Source organism: Mixophyes fleayi, chromosome 3 (assembly GCF_038048845.1).
Source record: "Mixophyes fleayi isolate aMixFle1 chromosome 3, aMixFle1.hap1, whole genome shotgun sequence".
Taxonomy (NCBI): domain Eukaryota; kingdom Metazoa; phylum Chordata; class Amphibia; order Anura; family Limnodynastidae; genus Mixophyes; species Mixophyes fleayi.
In genome coordinates, this window is record NC_134404.1 from 48,556,534 (window position 1) to 48,570,559 (window position 14,026).

Here is a 14,026-nt window from a genome sequence, read left to right on the forward strand (position 1 = left end):
TGGGAGGTTTTCTAACTCATCATATCCTCCTTTAACTAATGAAACGGCTGGCTGAACTCATTCATGGACTAAATACATAATCAGGCTCTTTTTAGTAAACAGGTCAAACTCATGTAGTTAATAGCGATATGGGCATATACACAAAATAATACCCACTCTTATTTCAAGATTGTGAACATGAAAATACATAAACAGATATAGTATCCAATAATAATATAATTAACCTTTAAAAATATTTCAAAACATTAAAAAAAACACATTGTTCAAATATTGCAACAACCAACTTCAATTCAACCGGTACTTCATAAATAAATACCTGGGAAGTTTTTTAAACTCGTTGCATCTTCTTTTAACTAATAAAGCGGCTCTCTGAACTCATTCAAGAACTGAGCACATAGTCGTGCGCTTTATAATAAATGGGTCAGACTCGCATATAATTAATGACAATAAAGGCATATACACAAAGTTGTAAACTTGAAAATACATATAGCCGCCCCACCCCCCACATCCCAAAGTCTAGTATTGTTAATAGGCTTTCACATCAAATTCAACAAAAGGGTCATCCTACAATTCTTCGGCTAATCCAAAGAACCTTTAACATTCTTCCAAAGCAACTCGATTCCTAGTGTGACCATATAAGATAATCCATCACTGCCCAGACAAGACTGAAGCAAAAAATATTATACTCCATATATTTTAAGCCCATACCCAATCAGCAAACTCCATAGAGAGTAATTACCTTTTATAAAAATATTTGTAGCAAATTTGTTTGACTAAGCATCCGTTGTGCCATAAGTATAAATCTGTTTTTAACAGTTCATTATCCATTTCATATGGTATACAGATGTAATAAAAGAATGTATTTCATTAGCCGACGAAACTCATTCATAAAATGAATATATAATCGTGTCACAGAAAACAAGCCAGACAAGCTCGTATCCAATTCATAATAGTTTAGACATATACACAATACAAAATCCACATAATGTTATAGCAACCCTTCATGTAGCCTGGTCCGAAACTGTTATTATGTTCTCACATCGGGTTCAACATAAGAGTACTCAGGTAATTCCCGAACTTATTGGAATCCGTTTTTTAGAAATCAGCTCACATTTCGATGTAACCATATGGAGTAGTACCTAGTAACCCGAAGGATGCTATAATGACAGATGATATACATCATATGATTTTAACCCATTCTCAGTCAACAAACTCCATGGAGCAAAATATTATACTATAAGGATAAAGATTCCCAAGATACCAAGAACCACCCATAGCTTGTCCATTCTTATATACTGGGAATCTGCCTCGATATGACACCCAATATATATATCGCTTCTATTTTATAAAAACGGAGTAATTTTACATCCCTCGTTTAACCCTATTGGAGAAAAAGTAAATTCTTTGTCATGGGAAGAAAGGTCTAGATATACTATGATTGTCCACTTTATGTTGAATGTTTCTTAGATGTTCAAAGATTCTCACTTTTAATGCACTTTTAGTTTTACCTATATATTTCTTTCCACATCCAATTAAATAAATAAAATAAGTAGTATTACAATTCATGAAGGAATGAATAACCCTTGATTTAGTATCAGACATACCCATGAAGGATATATATTATATCTAAAACGAATATGTATATTATCTCGAGACGCACTGTATAATTGTATTCTCTCTCTCTCTATAGCTGTATATATATATATGTGTGTGTGTATATATATATATATATATATATATATATATATATATATATATAAAATCTAATATATAAATGCTTAGTGGCGTCTGTCTGTGTGTGTGTGAAAAAAAAAAAAAAACAAGTTGCAGCGCCACCTGCTGGGCAGAGTTATACACTGACCTACTAAATTCTTAGTGTGTGTGGGAAAAAAAAAATTCAAAAAGGGCTGAAATTTGGTAGGGCTCAAACTTATTTTCGTGAGGTAATTTTACCTCATGAACACACATGTGTAGAGGCGTGTGTGTGTGTGTGTGTGTGTGTGTGTGTAACAAACTTTTCTCAGAAAGGGCTCATCCAATTGATCTGAAATTTGGTATACTGACATTATTTGACAAAAAAATGAGAATAGTGAAGTCAGTTAACTTCCATCATCCCCCCTTCCCCCCGTGGGAGGGGTAGTAAAGGCTAAATTTACGAGTTGAGGGGTCAAACTCATTTTCGTGAGGTAATTTTACCTCATGAACACACATTAAAAAGGCCGCTTGCATCGGGAAGTAATGCTCTCCCACTGAGGAGGCCTGGGCTAGGTCCAAATGCATGACAAGAACCTTTTTAAGACCTTAAGTAGCTTGATTTGACTAGAATGCATGAGTATCATGCACGGGTTAATGATTTGAAAGCTCCTTCCTCTCAGCAAACAGACATGGTGTGTCTGTTAGTGCAAACAGAGCCAGTGATGGGCGTTTCCTCTTAAAGAGAAGGTGGGTGTGTCACCTGCCCATCAAGCTAAGGCTGGGGGAGGAGTATCAGGTATAAAAGCTTGACTGTGTCATTTGTTCACTGAGACCAACGCTGGGAAAGCTGGCTGGTCTTGAGAGAGCTGGTCTATGTCTAGCTAGTGTTTAGGGTCTCCATAATTGCTGTGAAAGTCATACGGTGTCAAATAAATTTTAACCATCCTGACAATAAAGCTGCATAAAAAGAAGAAGTTGTTCGCGTGTGCTTCAGCAGTAGCGGGCTCTTGCCACAATATATATATATATATATATATATACACATATATTTATATATATATATATATATATATATATATATATATATATATATACACATATACATTTATATATATATATTTGTGTGTGTATATATATATGTGTGTGTGTGTATATATATGTGTGTATAAAAATGGCAATTTTATTAGACAAAGCCCAGTGGGTTATATTTTTAATAAAATTGCTATTTTTATAAAAAAGTAACCGCAAAGCGCAAAGAATCGGCAGTTTGTCAAAACCACCACTTTTGAAAGATACCAATAGGTATTAATAAACAGGAAAAGAAGTAAGAGGGTCCTGCCTGCCAGCTTATAATCTATCGGAATAAAATAGTTTTTAAATGTGAGGTTAAGTGCCACATAGTGCAGCCAGATTGCACTGGGGAAAAAGTGTTTGATGGAGCTATATGATCCAGTCACACAGCGATGTTGGGCGTCAGTAGGTTATTGTTACAGGAAGAGAATTAATGTAAGTTTTGTGTGAGCTGTGTGGATGAGTGGTTACTGGGTAGAATAGACTAGGGGGGTAAAGGGGGCAGTTTATGTGTTTGATAAGCTTGACTGAAGGTTGGAGTTTTTAGAGGCTTGAAAGGCTGTAGAGAGGTTTTATTATTGTGCAGTTCCCGGCCTCCTGTTTAGTTAGGTTGCTCTAGGTAATAGACATGGCTATCCCATCGTACCATGCTCTGACCCGCTCTCTACCACTTTAAACTTCATTCTGTTAACTTATCTATAACTGTCAGCTCCGTTCAAGTTGGATTCTAACACTAGCTGACCAACCAATCATGCTGCAGGCAGTTTGGTTATGATGTCACAGAGAGATACAGACACTTCAATACATCACTGCACATGTCACTTTATGCAACAATCACTGTGCTGTCACGATTGCTTGAAAAAGTCTATCAGACGAAACACATCGCAATTGAAAGTGCTGCTGATATTGCTGTGAATTTTATCACCAGATTGGATATTTCTAAACAAGTGGAACTAATATATTTTTGATTCATCTGTTCCCTATCTGGAGTTTGGGGTACGCACCCAAGAAATCTTTTACTTCAGTAGCCGTTTATACGGCAAGGAGCTGACTCTTTTGATTCTACTTACATCTGACTAAGAGGATACAGGCTGTCCGCTGGTCCTATTAACGGACTTGTCGATACTCCCGGAGGTATGTGATTTCACATTTCTTTTAGCCGCCCAGGTGGTAAGAAGTCTAATCCACCCGTTTCTCCGCTGTATAACCTAATTTTCTGCTGCAACACATCATTTAGAAACCTCAGCGCATACTATCCACGAATGTGGTAAGGAATATAATTCAATCGTTTATAGATGGAACATTTGTCTGTATATCAGCTTCAATTCATGGTCTGATTCATGGTTGGGACAATTTTGCAACATGTGTCTCTAAAAAATACTTTTTTCTATTACCACGCAAACTTTTTATTGAATTATTTTTCATCTTGATCATTAATCAATTCACATATGCTAGTTTATATTGGATACATTCTATATCTCTTGAAGATTTAAGGCTGTACCTTTACTAACATACCTAAACAGAGCATATGGTTCATTTTATAAAACCAAGTACTTGGTTCTTTATATCTATTTTTAAACTAGTTTATTTAGTTGCTGCTTTTTCCAATGTATTGATATGATATATGGTGTTTATTATCTTGAAGTAGTTTCTGTATATGTATATTTTACTATTGTAATAAATGTTTCATTGGGTCCTTTTGCGCAATTCTATGTTTTCTTTGCTATATCTTGTTGGAGGTGTTACACTGACTCCTTTTTGAGTTGCTCCATTCTGTACCCAAAGTCAAATATTATTCCTGAGTTATATATGTTATAAATTAGCGCCAGAGATTAAGTTGTGTTGGTTCATCTCTGTACATATCACTTTATGCAACAATCACTGTGCTATGACTTCTAGCTGTAGTTCCCCACAGCCACAAGTGAAGAGATTCACACTTTACAGGGAAAGTGTAATAATAATTTTAAAATACACAGATACAATTATTTATATGGCAAATTAGTTTTAGTACAGATAATATTTAAAGAAGTAAATATCCTTTAAATGTAAACGACACTGGGCAGCCACCTCCTGGTGGTGGAAATGCTGCTAAGCTACTAATTACTTTTAAAATTTGGACAGTTATATCCAACTCATTGATAAATAAATAACTTGAAGATTTAAACCCGGGCAACGGCAATTACTTCAGCTAGTTTTATATATATATTATATAGCTCAGTAATACACAAGCTTTGCTATATATTATATCAGATACTGGCTTTACTTGCTCTTTATAAGATTTACACTTTGATTGATCTCTGTAAAAATTAGATACTGTTCTCCATGAGTAATATACATTATATAGTTTTTTCATCCTGTGCTACCGGGTACAGATTTTTTCGTGATACATCTTGTGTATCCCAGGCAACATTTATGCCGGTATAATTTCCATACATACTTATTTGAACACTGCACCCAAGGACGTATGGGGGTAACCCCCCCCCCCCCCCATACTGTCGGAAAAACTGAGCGGAGGCTTCTTCTTGGCGACGCATGAGCATTGGGCTCATTCTCCAGACTGCGCATGCTCAGAAGAGGCTCCCTCTCTGTTCTCCAAGGGTACATCAGGGGCCCTAGGAGGGGAAACAATATAATCGGGCCCCAACCCAACTTTACTATGGATGCACTCTCTGCCTCTGACTGCTGTGGAGCAGAAGTAAAGAGAGATATGTCAGTAGATGATATTATTCACAGATAAGTTATATTCTCTCATCTTTAATCTATAAATAATGTTTTGGTTACTGTGCTTCAGTCTTAATTTCTGTTGTTTCAGATCAGCATTAAAGATGGGGGAGGAAATACTTCCCCTGAAACGGTGCCCACAATTCTCGATATGGATCCAGAAAGAAGAAGGTGGCCCTCTAATGCTGTGTACCACCTGCAGGGCCACCTTCTGCTGGGAGTGCCGGAAAACGCTGGAAGTGAGTATACTGTGTCTGTATGTGTTACATATTCAGAATAACTACATATGTAATAACATGGTGTTTATCCCACAATCGCCCCCTCAGTGGGCAAAATTTATCAAAATAGTGGTACCTGCATTACCAGGGTACCTTCAACACAACAACACTTCTAAAGAGGGGCGTGGAGTAAACACAACAACTCACATCTGATCAGCTGGGGCTGGCTGTCCCTATACTAGGTATACAAGGGGTCAACCTTTTATTTTGCACATTACCAGTACAATAGATTGTATTGGCAAAAGTGCAACACATAAAAGTCACATGTTAAACATGTATCACAAAAATGCTTCTAATGCGCATGTTAGTTTTCCCACATTCTCCCATTTGCCCAGGACATGTGTGTGAACGAGCCCTTATATAGTTAGTAGTAAAGATTCTGAACAAAAGAGAACAATTCAGACACGTTCTGTAGCTAGGCCTCATGGCTTTATTTTATGTTTCATGTTCCTGATACGGACTCCTGTTAAATATACTATATTTCTGTTATACCAGTACGATGTCGTGCTAGAGCACTACAAGAAAGGTGGGCTGGATTCCCTAGGGAGTGGGGTCCGCCGAAAAAAAAGAGCGGGCAGTGTAACAGTGATGTGTTTCTACAACACGCTGCTATCAAGCAGCGTGTTGTATCTGGCGTGTTTTGAAGCAAACTCTCCTGAGTTTGCTAACTCGCAGCTTCATACATTTGAGAGCTGTATAGCTGCAGTGGCAAACAGTCGGGAGTTTGATCTCTGGCGATTTTGCAAGTAGCGATTTTGACAGAAGCAGAACTCTGGCGATTTTGCATGAAATCTCAGCTTCATACATCGGCGAGTTTCAACTCTCCCAAGAAAATCGCTAGAGTTGCAAAATCGCACTTTAATACATTTACCCCCTGGACTTTATCTTTTCACTTTTGAAGTTGTTTTTTTTTAACGCCCATCAGCGCTGTCACTCTCCTTATATTTGTTGTGTTATTTACTTTATCCACTTTTGTGGGTGTGACTCTGAGGAGGAGGGGGCTGCATTTGTAATTTGGAGTGCTTTTTGGTTTTGTATTTATTTTTTACTGAGTAGACCTACACCCGTATTCATCAGCGCACGTATCTTCAGATCCGCTCCAAATTGTGTGCGTTTTAAAACAAACGCACGTTGCGTTCAGTATGTGCGCCTTAAAGAATCAGGCCCTATGTGTCAGCATATATATACGTGTCATCATGGTCTTTACCTGAATAGGATCCCAATGGTCGAAGAGGTAAAATATTACCTGGCTCTATATTAAAGAGACCTCTGAGGTTTAATATAAAGTGTTTGTGGGAAATGCCAGGTAAGAAACTTCCAATAGATGTGTAATCCAATAACACTGGTTATAGTACAAAGTATGAATTTATTATGCAGTCTTTGGTAAATAGCACAAGTCCATATGCAGAGTTATAAGTATAAACCAGTATACACGATAGAGCACAACTCAATATGCAGGCTGTGAGCACAGGTGGACATGCAGCTATAATAATAAGCATTAGTCAATATAGGCAGTAGAACAAGGAAGGTCTGATATGTAGGTAACAAGCACAGATTGATATGCAGGTAGCGGCATGAAAGACAAGTTAGAAACATGAGTTCCGATATAAAGGCTGTGATATTAGATAGTATTGGATTCAGTGGTACAGCATGTGGAACTAATGGTGCAAGGACCCGGTTTCATACGACTTGATACCAGAGTGATCCAGAAGCAGAGACAGAATTTGGGGTAAACGATGCAGTACTTGATTTGAGAATTACAGGTACTGAATATCCCAGGACTGAAGCGGCAGCAAGATACTGATCAGAAATCAATAACCTGCAAAGTATAGCTTGTCTGTGTCAGGCTTTATAACAGTGCCCGATTCCCTTGATGACATCATTGATCGCCTGTAGCCGTAATTCCATAATCTGTCTGATAGCGTGCAAAGGTAGAGGACTGGTATCTCACCGACAGTCCTCTGTAAGAAGCTTCTCTTGGCAAATAAGATTTTTTCCTTCATTGAATATTAGTCAAAGCAACTTGTGCTATGGTTTGTGACACATAAGTAGGAGAAGTTTAGCACAATATAGCTGGGAAAAACTAACATGCAAACGTCAAGGTATCTCCAGTAAGTGAGTCCCAATACTGTTTAGCGCCATGTGTGCACAGTGGTCTTAATTGTCCTGTGAAGCGGTGCCCAGCACCGCAGCAGTACTTGAATGTAGGGATTCAAGTAGGGATCCCTTATTGATTGCTTGCCCTGGGCCAAGCTTTGTCATGCTCCAATTTGTGCCCACCGCACAATACTGTATGGATGGCTAATTCCAACTCTAAAAACAGTATTAAGACTGCTATAAATGTGAGTTTAAAGGTGTCTAAACATCAGAGTTATGACCACGATTAGCAGGGGATACGAAAGGGATTGTAGGTAATAATCTATTAACCCCCAATTTTATTCTAGATACCACTAGTGAGAGAACTAACTATGAAAATAAATAATGAGATAATTAATTAGAATCATTTCCTGACCCAGACTTATAAGGAATATCAATAACTAAAAAGATCGAGAAGTGCACACAACAATTTTAAATAACTTTTTTCCCAATCGTACACATATATTTCACTGTTTTATTGAATTCTTTGTCTTTTAATTTAATTGCTAATAAAAGTTAAATTTTAATGTATTTAAAGGGGTTCGTGTCACACACACAATAGTTTGGATGCTTGAAGACTGTATGTGCATCAAACTCAAAACCGGCTCTTTTCCTTTTTTCTTCCAATGTTTAATTTAACTGGTTGGTAGCACCTCAGTCTGATCCACGTTTCGAAGCCAATTAGGACACCTATATAAATAAAAATGGAAAAAGTGGTTAATCAATACATAGTATTGTAATAGTGAGTAACAGTCTTTCAATTAATACTCGTGCAACAACAACACTCTAGAGGATGCTGGGATTAAGCAAGCAGACAGTGGCTGGACTTTGAGGATGGCGGAGTCAAGGTAAAGGCCGTCCGGATCAACAAGGAAGACAGCGGTGGATCCATGAAGACAACAGGGCAAGGCAAAGGGCTTGTTAACAAGGTTCCCATTGCTGATGCCACAAGCTGCCAGAAGCTCAGAGCCTTTGTCCCAATTAAGATAGAGGCTCAGAGCCCAGAATGGGAACTTAGTTCAGGCATTCACCTGTCAGCACATATTTGTCAGGTTTATCCTGAGCACACACATTTTCATCAGGCCCTAGGCCCGAGGGGACTTTTCAGACACTTGACCTGTGAGCAATTGGGCACAATTTCTTTGTGAGACTGTTCATCATTATCATCATCATCACCATTTATTTATATAGCGACACTTATTCCACAGCGCTGTACATAGAACTCATCGTTCCTGATCTATCCTCCCCATTTTACCTTGTTTTCTTGCCAATATTCGTGGCTGCTATTTTGTTTATTTGTATTTTTCTGAAGACCATTTTTTCTCTGTGTCCTGTAACTTTGTACTCTGCAGTCAGGTCCCCATTAAAGTTAGGCTTCTGGTGTGTGCTCTTTTTCCCTAGATCCCTCAGTTTGGCCCTCATTAAAGGTAGGCTGAGGTGAGTAATTCTTGATTGTGTTAGATTTATATAGTCTAGGAACTCACCTACAGGAGATGCTTTGGTGTTGGCAGCTTGTCCACAATATAGCTATATTGTGCACAAAATTCCAGTACTTATTGTCAAGATTCAGCAACAAATATAAATCCACACAATCTGAAAATAGAAGAGACACAACAAAACAAAAAAACATTGCAATGCACATCATAGAAACATAGAACGTCCAAAATATGCCGTGGGGGGAACCACTAATCCTCCTGGGGGTATCAGGTAAAGCCAGGAGCGAGTGGCTGGGAGAGGAGGAAGATGACCCTCTATTTGCACCCGCTCCCTCTGTAATGTATACATGTCACTTGAACCACTTCATGATAGGGGCCAAAGCAGTAGTGGAGTATGACATGTGTATCGTCTCTATTTCAAAGCTGTACTGTATTTTAGAAATAATTTGAGCCAGCGTAGGGGATTTATAAAGTGCTTTAACAGAAACATATATGAAAAATTCTAATTTTCAGGATTTTAACATTGAACAAAGTACAGGGTGCTGAAAACTTAAGAAAATTAATTAAGTATAAATATATATAAAAATCACTGTCTCTTGTATGTATCTATATTGATCACACACTTTCTTTCTGCAAACAACCTATTGAATCCTCTTCAGTCAGGCTTTTGCTCTCAATACTCCACATAGACTACCTTGACCAAGGTTTTCAATGATTTAATCACAGATAAAACTAAAGGCCATTACTCTCTGGATCTCTCTGCTGCATTCGACACTGTTGACCACTCTCTCCTCATACAGACGCTACAATCCCTAGGTCTACAAGACACTGTCCTATCCTGGTTCTCATCCTACCTATCTAATCGCTCTATAAGTGCTAATTTCTCTGGATCTACCTCTGCTCTGCTTCCTTTATCAGTTAGACTACCACAAGGCTCAGTGCTAGGTCCTCTGCTATTCTCTATCTACACCACTTCTCTTGGAAAACTAATACGTTACTTTGGATTTCAGTATCATCTCTATGCAGATGATACACAAATTTATCTATCCTCTCCTGATCTCTCACCATTTGTGTCTCGCGTTACTGACTCTCTTTCTGCCATTGCATCTTGGATGTCCTCTCGCCAACTCAAACTCAATCTTTTAAAAACAGAATTATTAATATTCCCACAAACCAACAAAAGCGTCTTGCCTGACATTTCTATTTCTGTCGTTTGTTCCCCACATCAACTCTATATTTACATCATGCAGCATACATCTAAAAAACATTTCCAAAACATGCACATATCTCACACAAGACACCGCAAAAACTTTAATTCATGCATTCATCATTTCCCGCATCGACTATTGCAATTCCCTCCTTATTGGTCTTCCCAAAATTAGACTCAAACCCCTACAATCTATTTTGGACACAGCGGCTAGACTGATTTTCTTTGCAAATCGTTCTTCCTCTGCTGAACCACTCTGTCAGTCTCTACATTGGCTGCCTGTATTTCAACGAATCCAATATAAAATTCTTCTACTATATTACAAGGCCATCAACAAAATTGCACCGACATACATCTCCTCATTTGTCTTCCAACTCGACACCTCCGTACAAGATCTGTGTCTCTCTTCCACTCTCATTCCCGGTTACAGGATTTTTTTGCGCTGCACCCACTTCGTGGAATTCCCTCCCTTGCACAGTAAGACTTTCCTTTAGTCTTCAGAGCTTCAAGCGTTCTCTGAAAACCCACCTCTTCAGACAAGGTTATGATATTCCTCAACCAGCATCTTAATCTCCCTAGATTACCCTATTACCACCCTCTACACAGCTAACACAAGACAATAACCCTCTGACCAACATTTTTGTGTGACTGATCATACAGCCCACTAAATAATTTTTACCTCTGCATTCTAGCTGGATAAATATGCAATATGATGGAGCACTTGCACTAGTGTATCAAGCTTCCATTGTCCCATACATCGTAAGCTTGCGAGCAGGGCCCTCTTACCTCTCTGTCTGTATGTATTATCCAGTATTGTTTTATTACTGTTTGTTCCCAATTTTAAAGCGCTGCGAAATCTGCTGGCACTATATAATGTTGATGATTTTATATATATATATATATATATATATGTATATGTGTGCCTGTGTGTATACAGGGCCATCTTTTCCGCTGGGCACGATATATATATGTGTGTATATAGAATGTTAGCTAGTGAAGATTCTTACAAGTGTATTAACTAGTATAGTTAGAGATATAAATGAGAGGAACAAAAGGAGAACAGGAGGGGAACCTTTTACCTGCAAACACTGCTACATGAGGACAACATTCAACAATCAGCCCTGAGCTCTGATATCTTTCACCACCTGGATTACTAACTGCCTGGACTCTCCCTGCTGAAGTGTTTCTCACATTTATTCAGGCCTGTTGCTGTATCATGACTTGGTCTATGCTGCTTGGATTCCCACTTTTAATCCACACTGTTGCTCCACTTAGCTTGAACTTTGACCTGGCTCCCTCTTGTTCTTTGGATTTGTACAACCAGCTCAGTGCACCTTGTATTACGCCTTATGTTATACTATTGCCTTCCAATCATACCTGATGTCACTGTCTCATCTAACTGTTTTTTCTAAACACACCCATATGGTATCTCTGCTGTCCTTACTGCTTCGTATTCTCTGACTCATACTTTACATCTCCTCTTCCTCTTTTCTCTCCTTCTACCTTTGCATTCTTTCATTTTACTCACCTGCTCTCACCATTTTCTCACTCCACTTGTAAGCCCTTACCATTCTTGATTTCTTTCAACTGTCTATTCCACACCTTCTCTAGCTTTATCATGATTTGCTCCTCTTTCACTTCTGTCCTCTCCCTCTATCCCCCTGCTTTCCATGTCCAACCTTTCCATATTTTTCCTCCTTCTCACTCCCCCCTCTCCCTTCCCATCCCCCTCCCTATTTCACTCCTCTCATCTCTTCTGTGCCTCTGAGCCCCTGATCTAACACGCTGCCCCCTCTTCCATCTTTTCCTCTCTCCTCCCTTTCCCCATTCACACCCGTTCCCTCTTGTCCCCTTCGTTGCTCTTCTCTCAGCGTCAGTCTGCTCCTACCTATCACCTCCCTCTCTTACCCCCCAGCTAATCTCCCTCACGTCACTCCTACCTTCTGCCTCTACCATTCATAAACCCCCTTATCTGCCACATCTCCACTCCTCCCCTACCTCTTACTCTCCTGCCCCTCGTCTCCTGTCTGCTGACAAATCCCCTCTTATTTCTGCTTCTCGTCCAATTCCTACCCTCTCTTCCTGTCATTCCCCTCGCTCCATATCATACTCACCCTTGCAGATGAGCAACCCCAACAATCTCATCCACATCTCTCCTCTTCTCTCTCTTCCACTATCCTGTGGTCTCTGGAATGCCAGATCAGTCTGTAACAAATTGACCTCTATCCATGATCTCTTTATCTCTAGATCCTTCAACCTGCTTGCCATCACTGAAACCTGGCTGTCCCCCGAGGACACTACCTCTCCTGCTGCTCTCTCTTTCGGGGGCTTGTCCTTCTCCCACACACCCAGACCTGGGGAACGGCAAGGTGGTGGCGTCGGCATACTTCTCTCCCCCTGTTGTTCTTTTCGGGTTCTTCCCCCTGAACCCTCCCTCTCTTTTTCCTTCTTTGAGGTACACTCTATCCGCCTATTCCACCCAGTCAACCTCCGTGTTGCGGTTATATACCGACCTCCCGGTTCTGTCTCCCAATTTCTTGATCACTTTGCCACCTGGCTCCCTCACTTTCTCTCCTCTGACCTTCCCTCCCTCATCTTGGGGGACTTTAATATCCCTATAGACAATCCCTCAGACCCTGCTGCCTCCAAACTTCTCTCCCTCTCCTCCTCCCTTGGTCTCTCTCAATGGACCTCCTCTCCCTCGCACCGCAGTGGCCACTCCCTAGATCTGTTTTTTCACACCTCGGTACTGTTTCTGACCTTATTAATTCACCTTTTCCTCTCTCGGACCACCATCTCCTCTCTTTTAGCATCTCTCCACCCCTCTCATCGTCCCCGTCAGCCAAGGTTATACTCACCAGGCATAATCTCGACACAGTTGATCCTACTAGTTTCTCCTCCTCCCTGGGCTCGCTCCTCTCCCCCATTACCACTCTTTCTTGCCCCGATAAGGCTGTCTCCTTTTACAATCGCACTCTTACCGCTGCACTTGACTCTGCCGCCCTGGCTGTCACCGTCAAGCTTCGTCGGTCCCCGCCGCAACCGTAGCACACTAAACTTACCCGCTATCTTCAAAAATGCTCCCGCAGTGCAGAACGGCTTTGGAGAAAGTCACGCACTCATGCTGACTTTCTCCACTTCAAGTTCATGCTTGCCTCTTACAGTTCGGCCCTATCCCTCTCTAAACAATCTTTCTTTAAATCTCTTATTTCTTCCCAATCCTCCAACCCCCGCCGGCTTTTTGCCACCTTCAACTCCCTCCTCTCCCCTCCCCCTCTCCCACTGCCCCCCATGCTCTCTGCTACCCACTTCACCCCCAAGATTGAGTCTATACTTCATGACATCTCCCAGCAGTACCTTCTTACCCTACCCTCTCCCCCCTCCATGCCCATTCTGTCCCCATTCTCACCCTCCTCTGCTGCTGCTATCTCCTTTCTCCCCATCCCCTCATGCTAGCTCACCCTCCTTCTTTTCCTTCACTC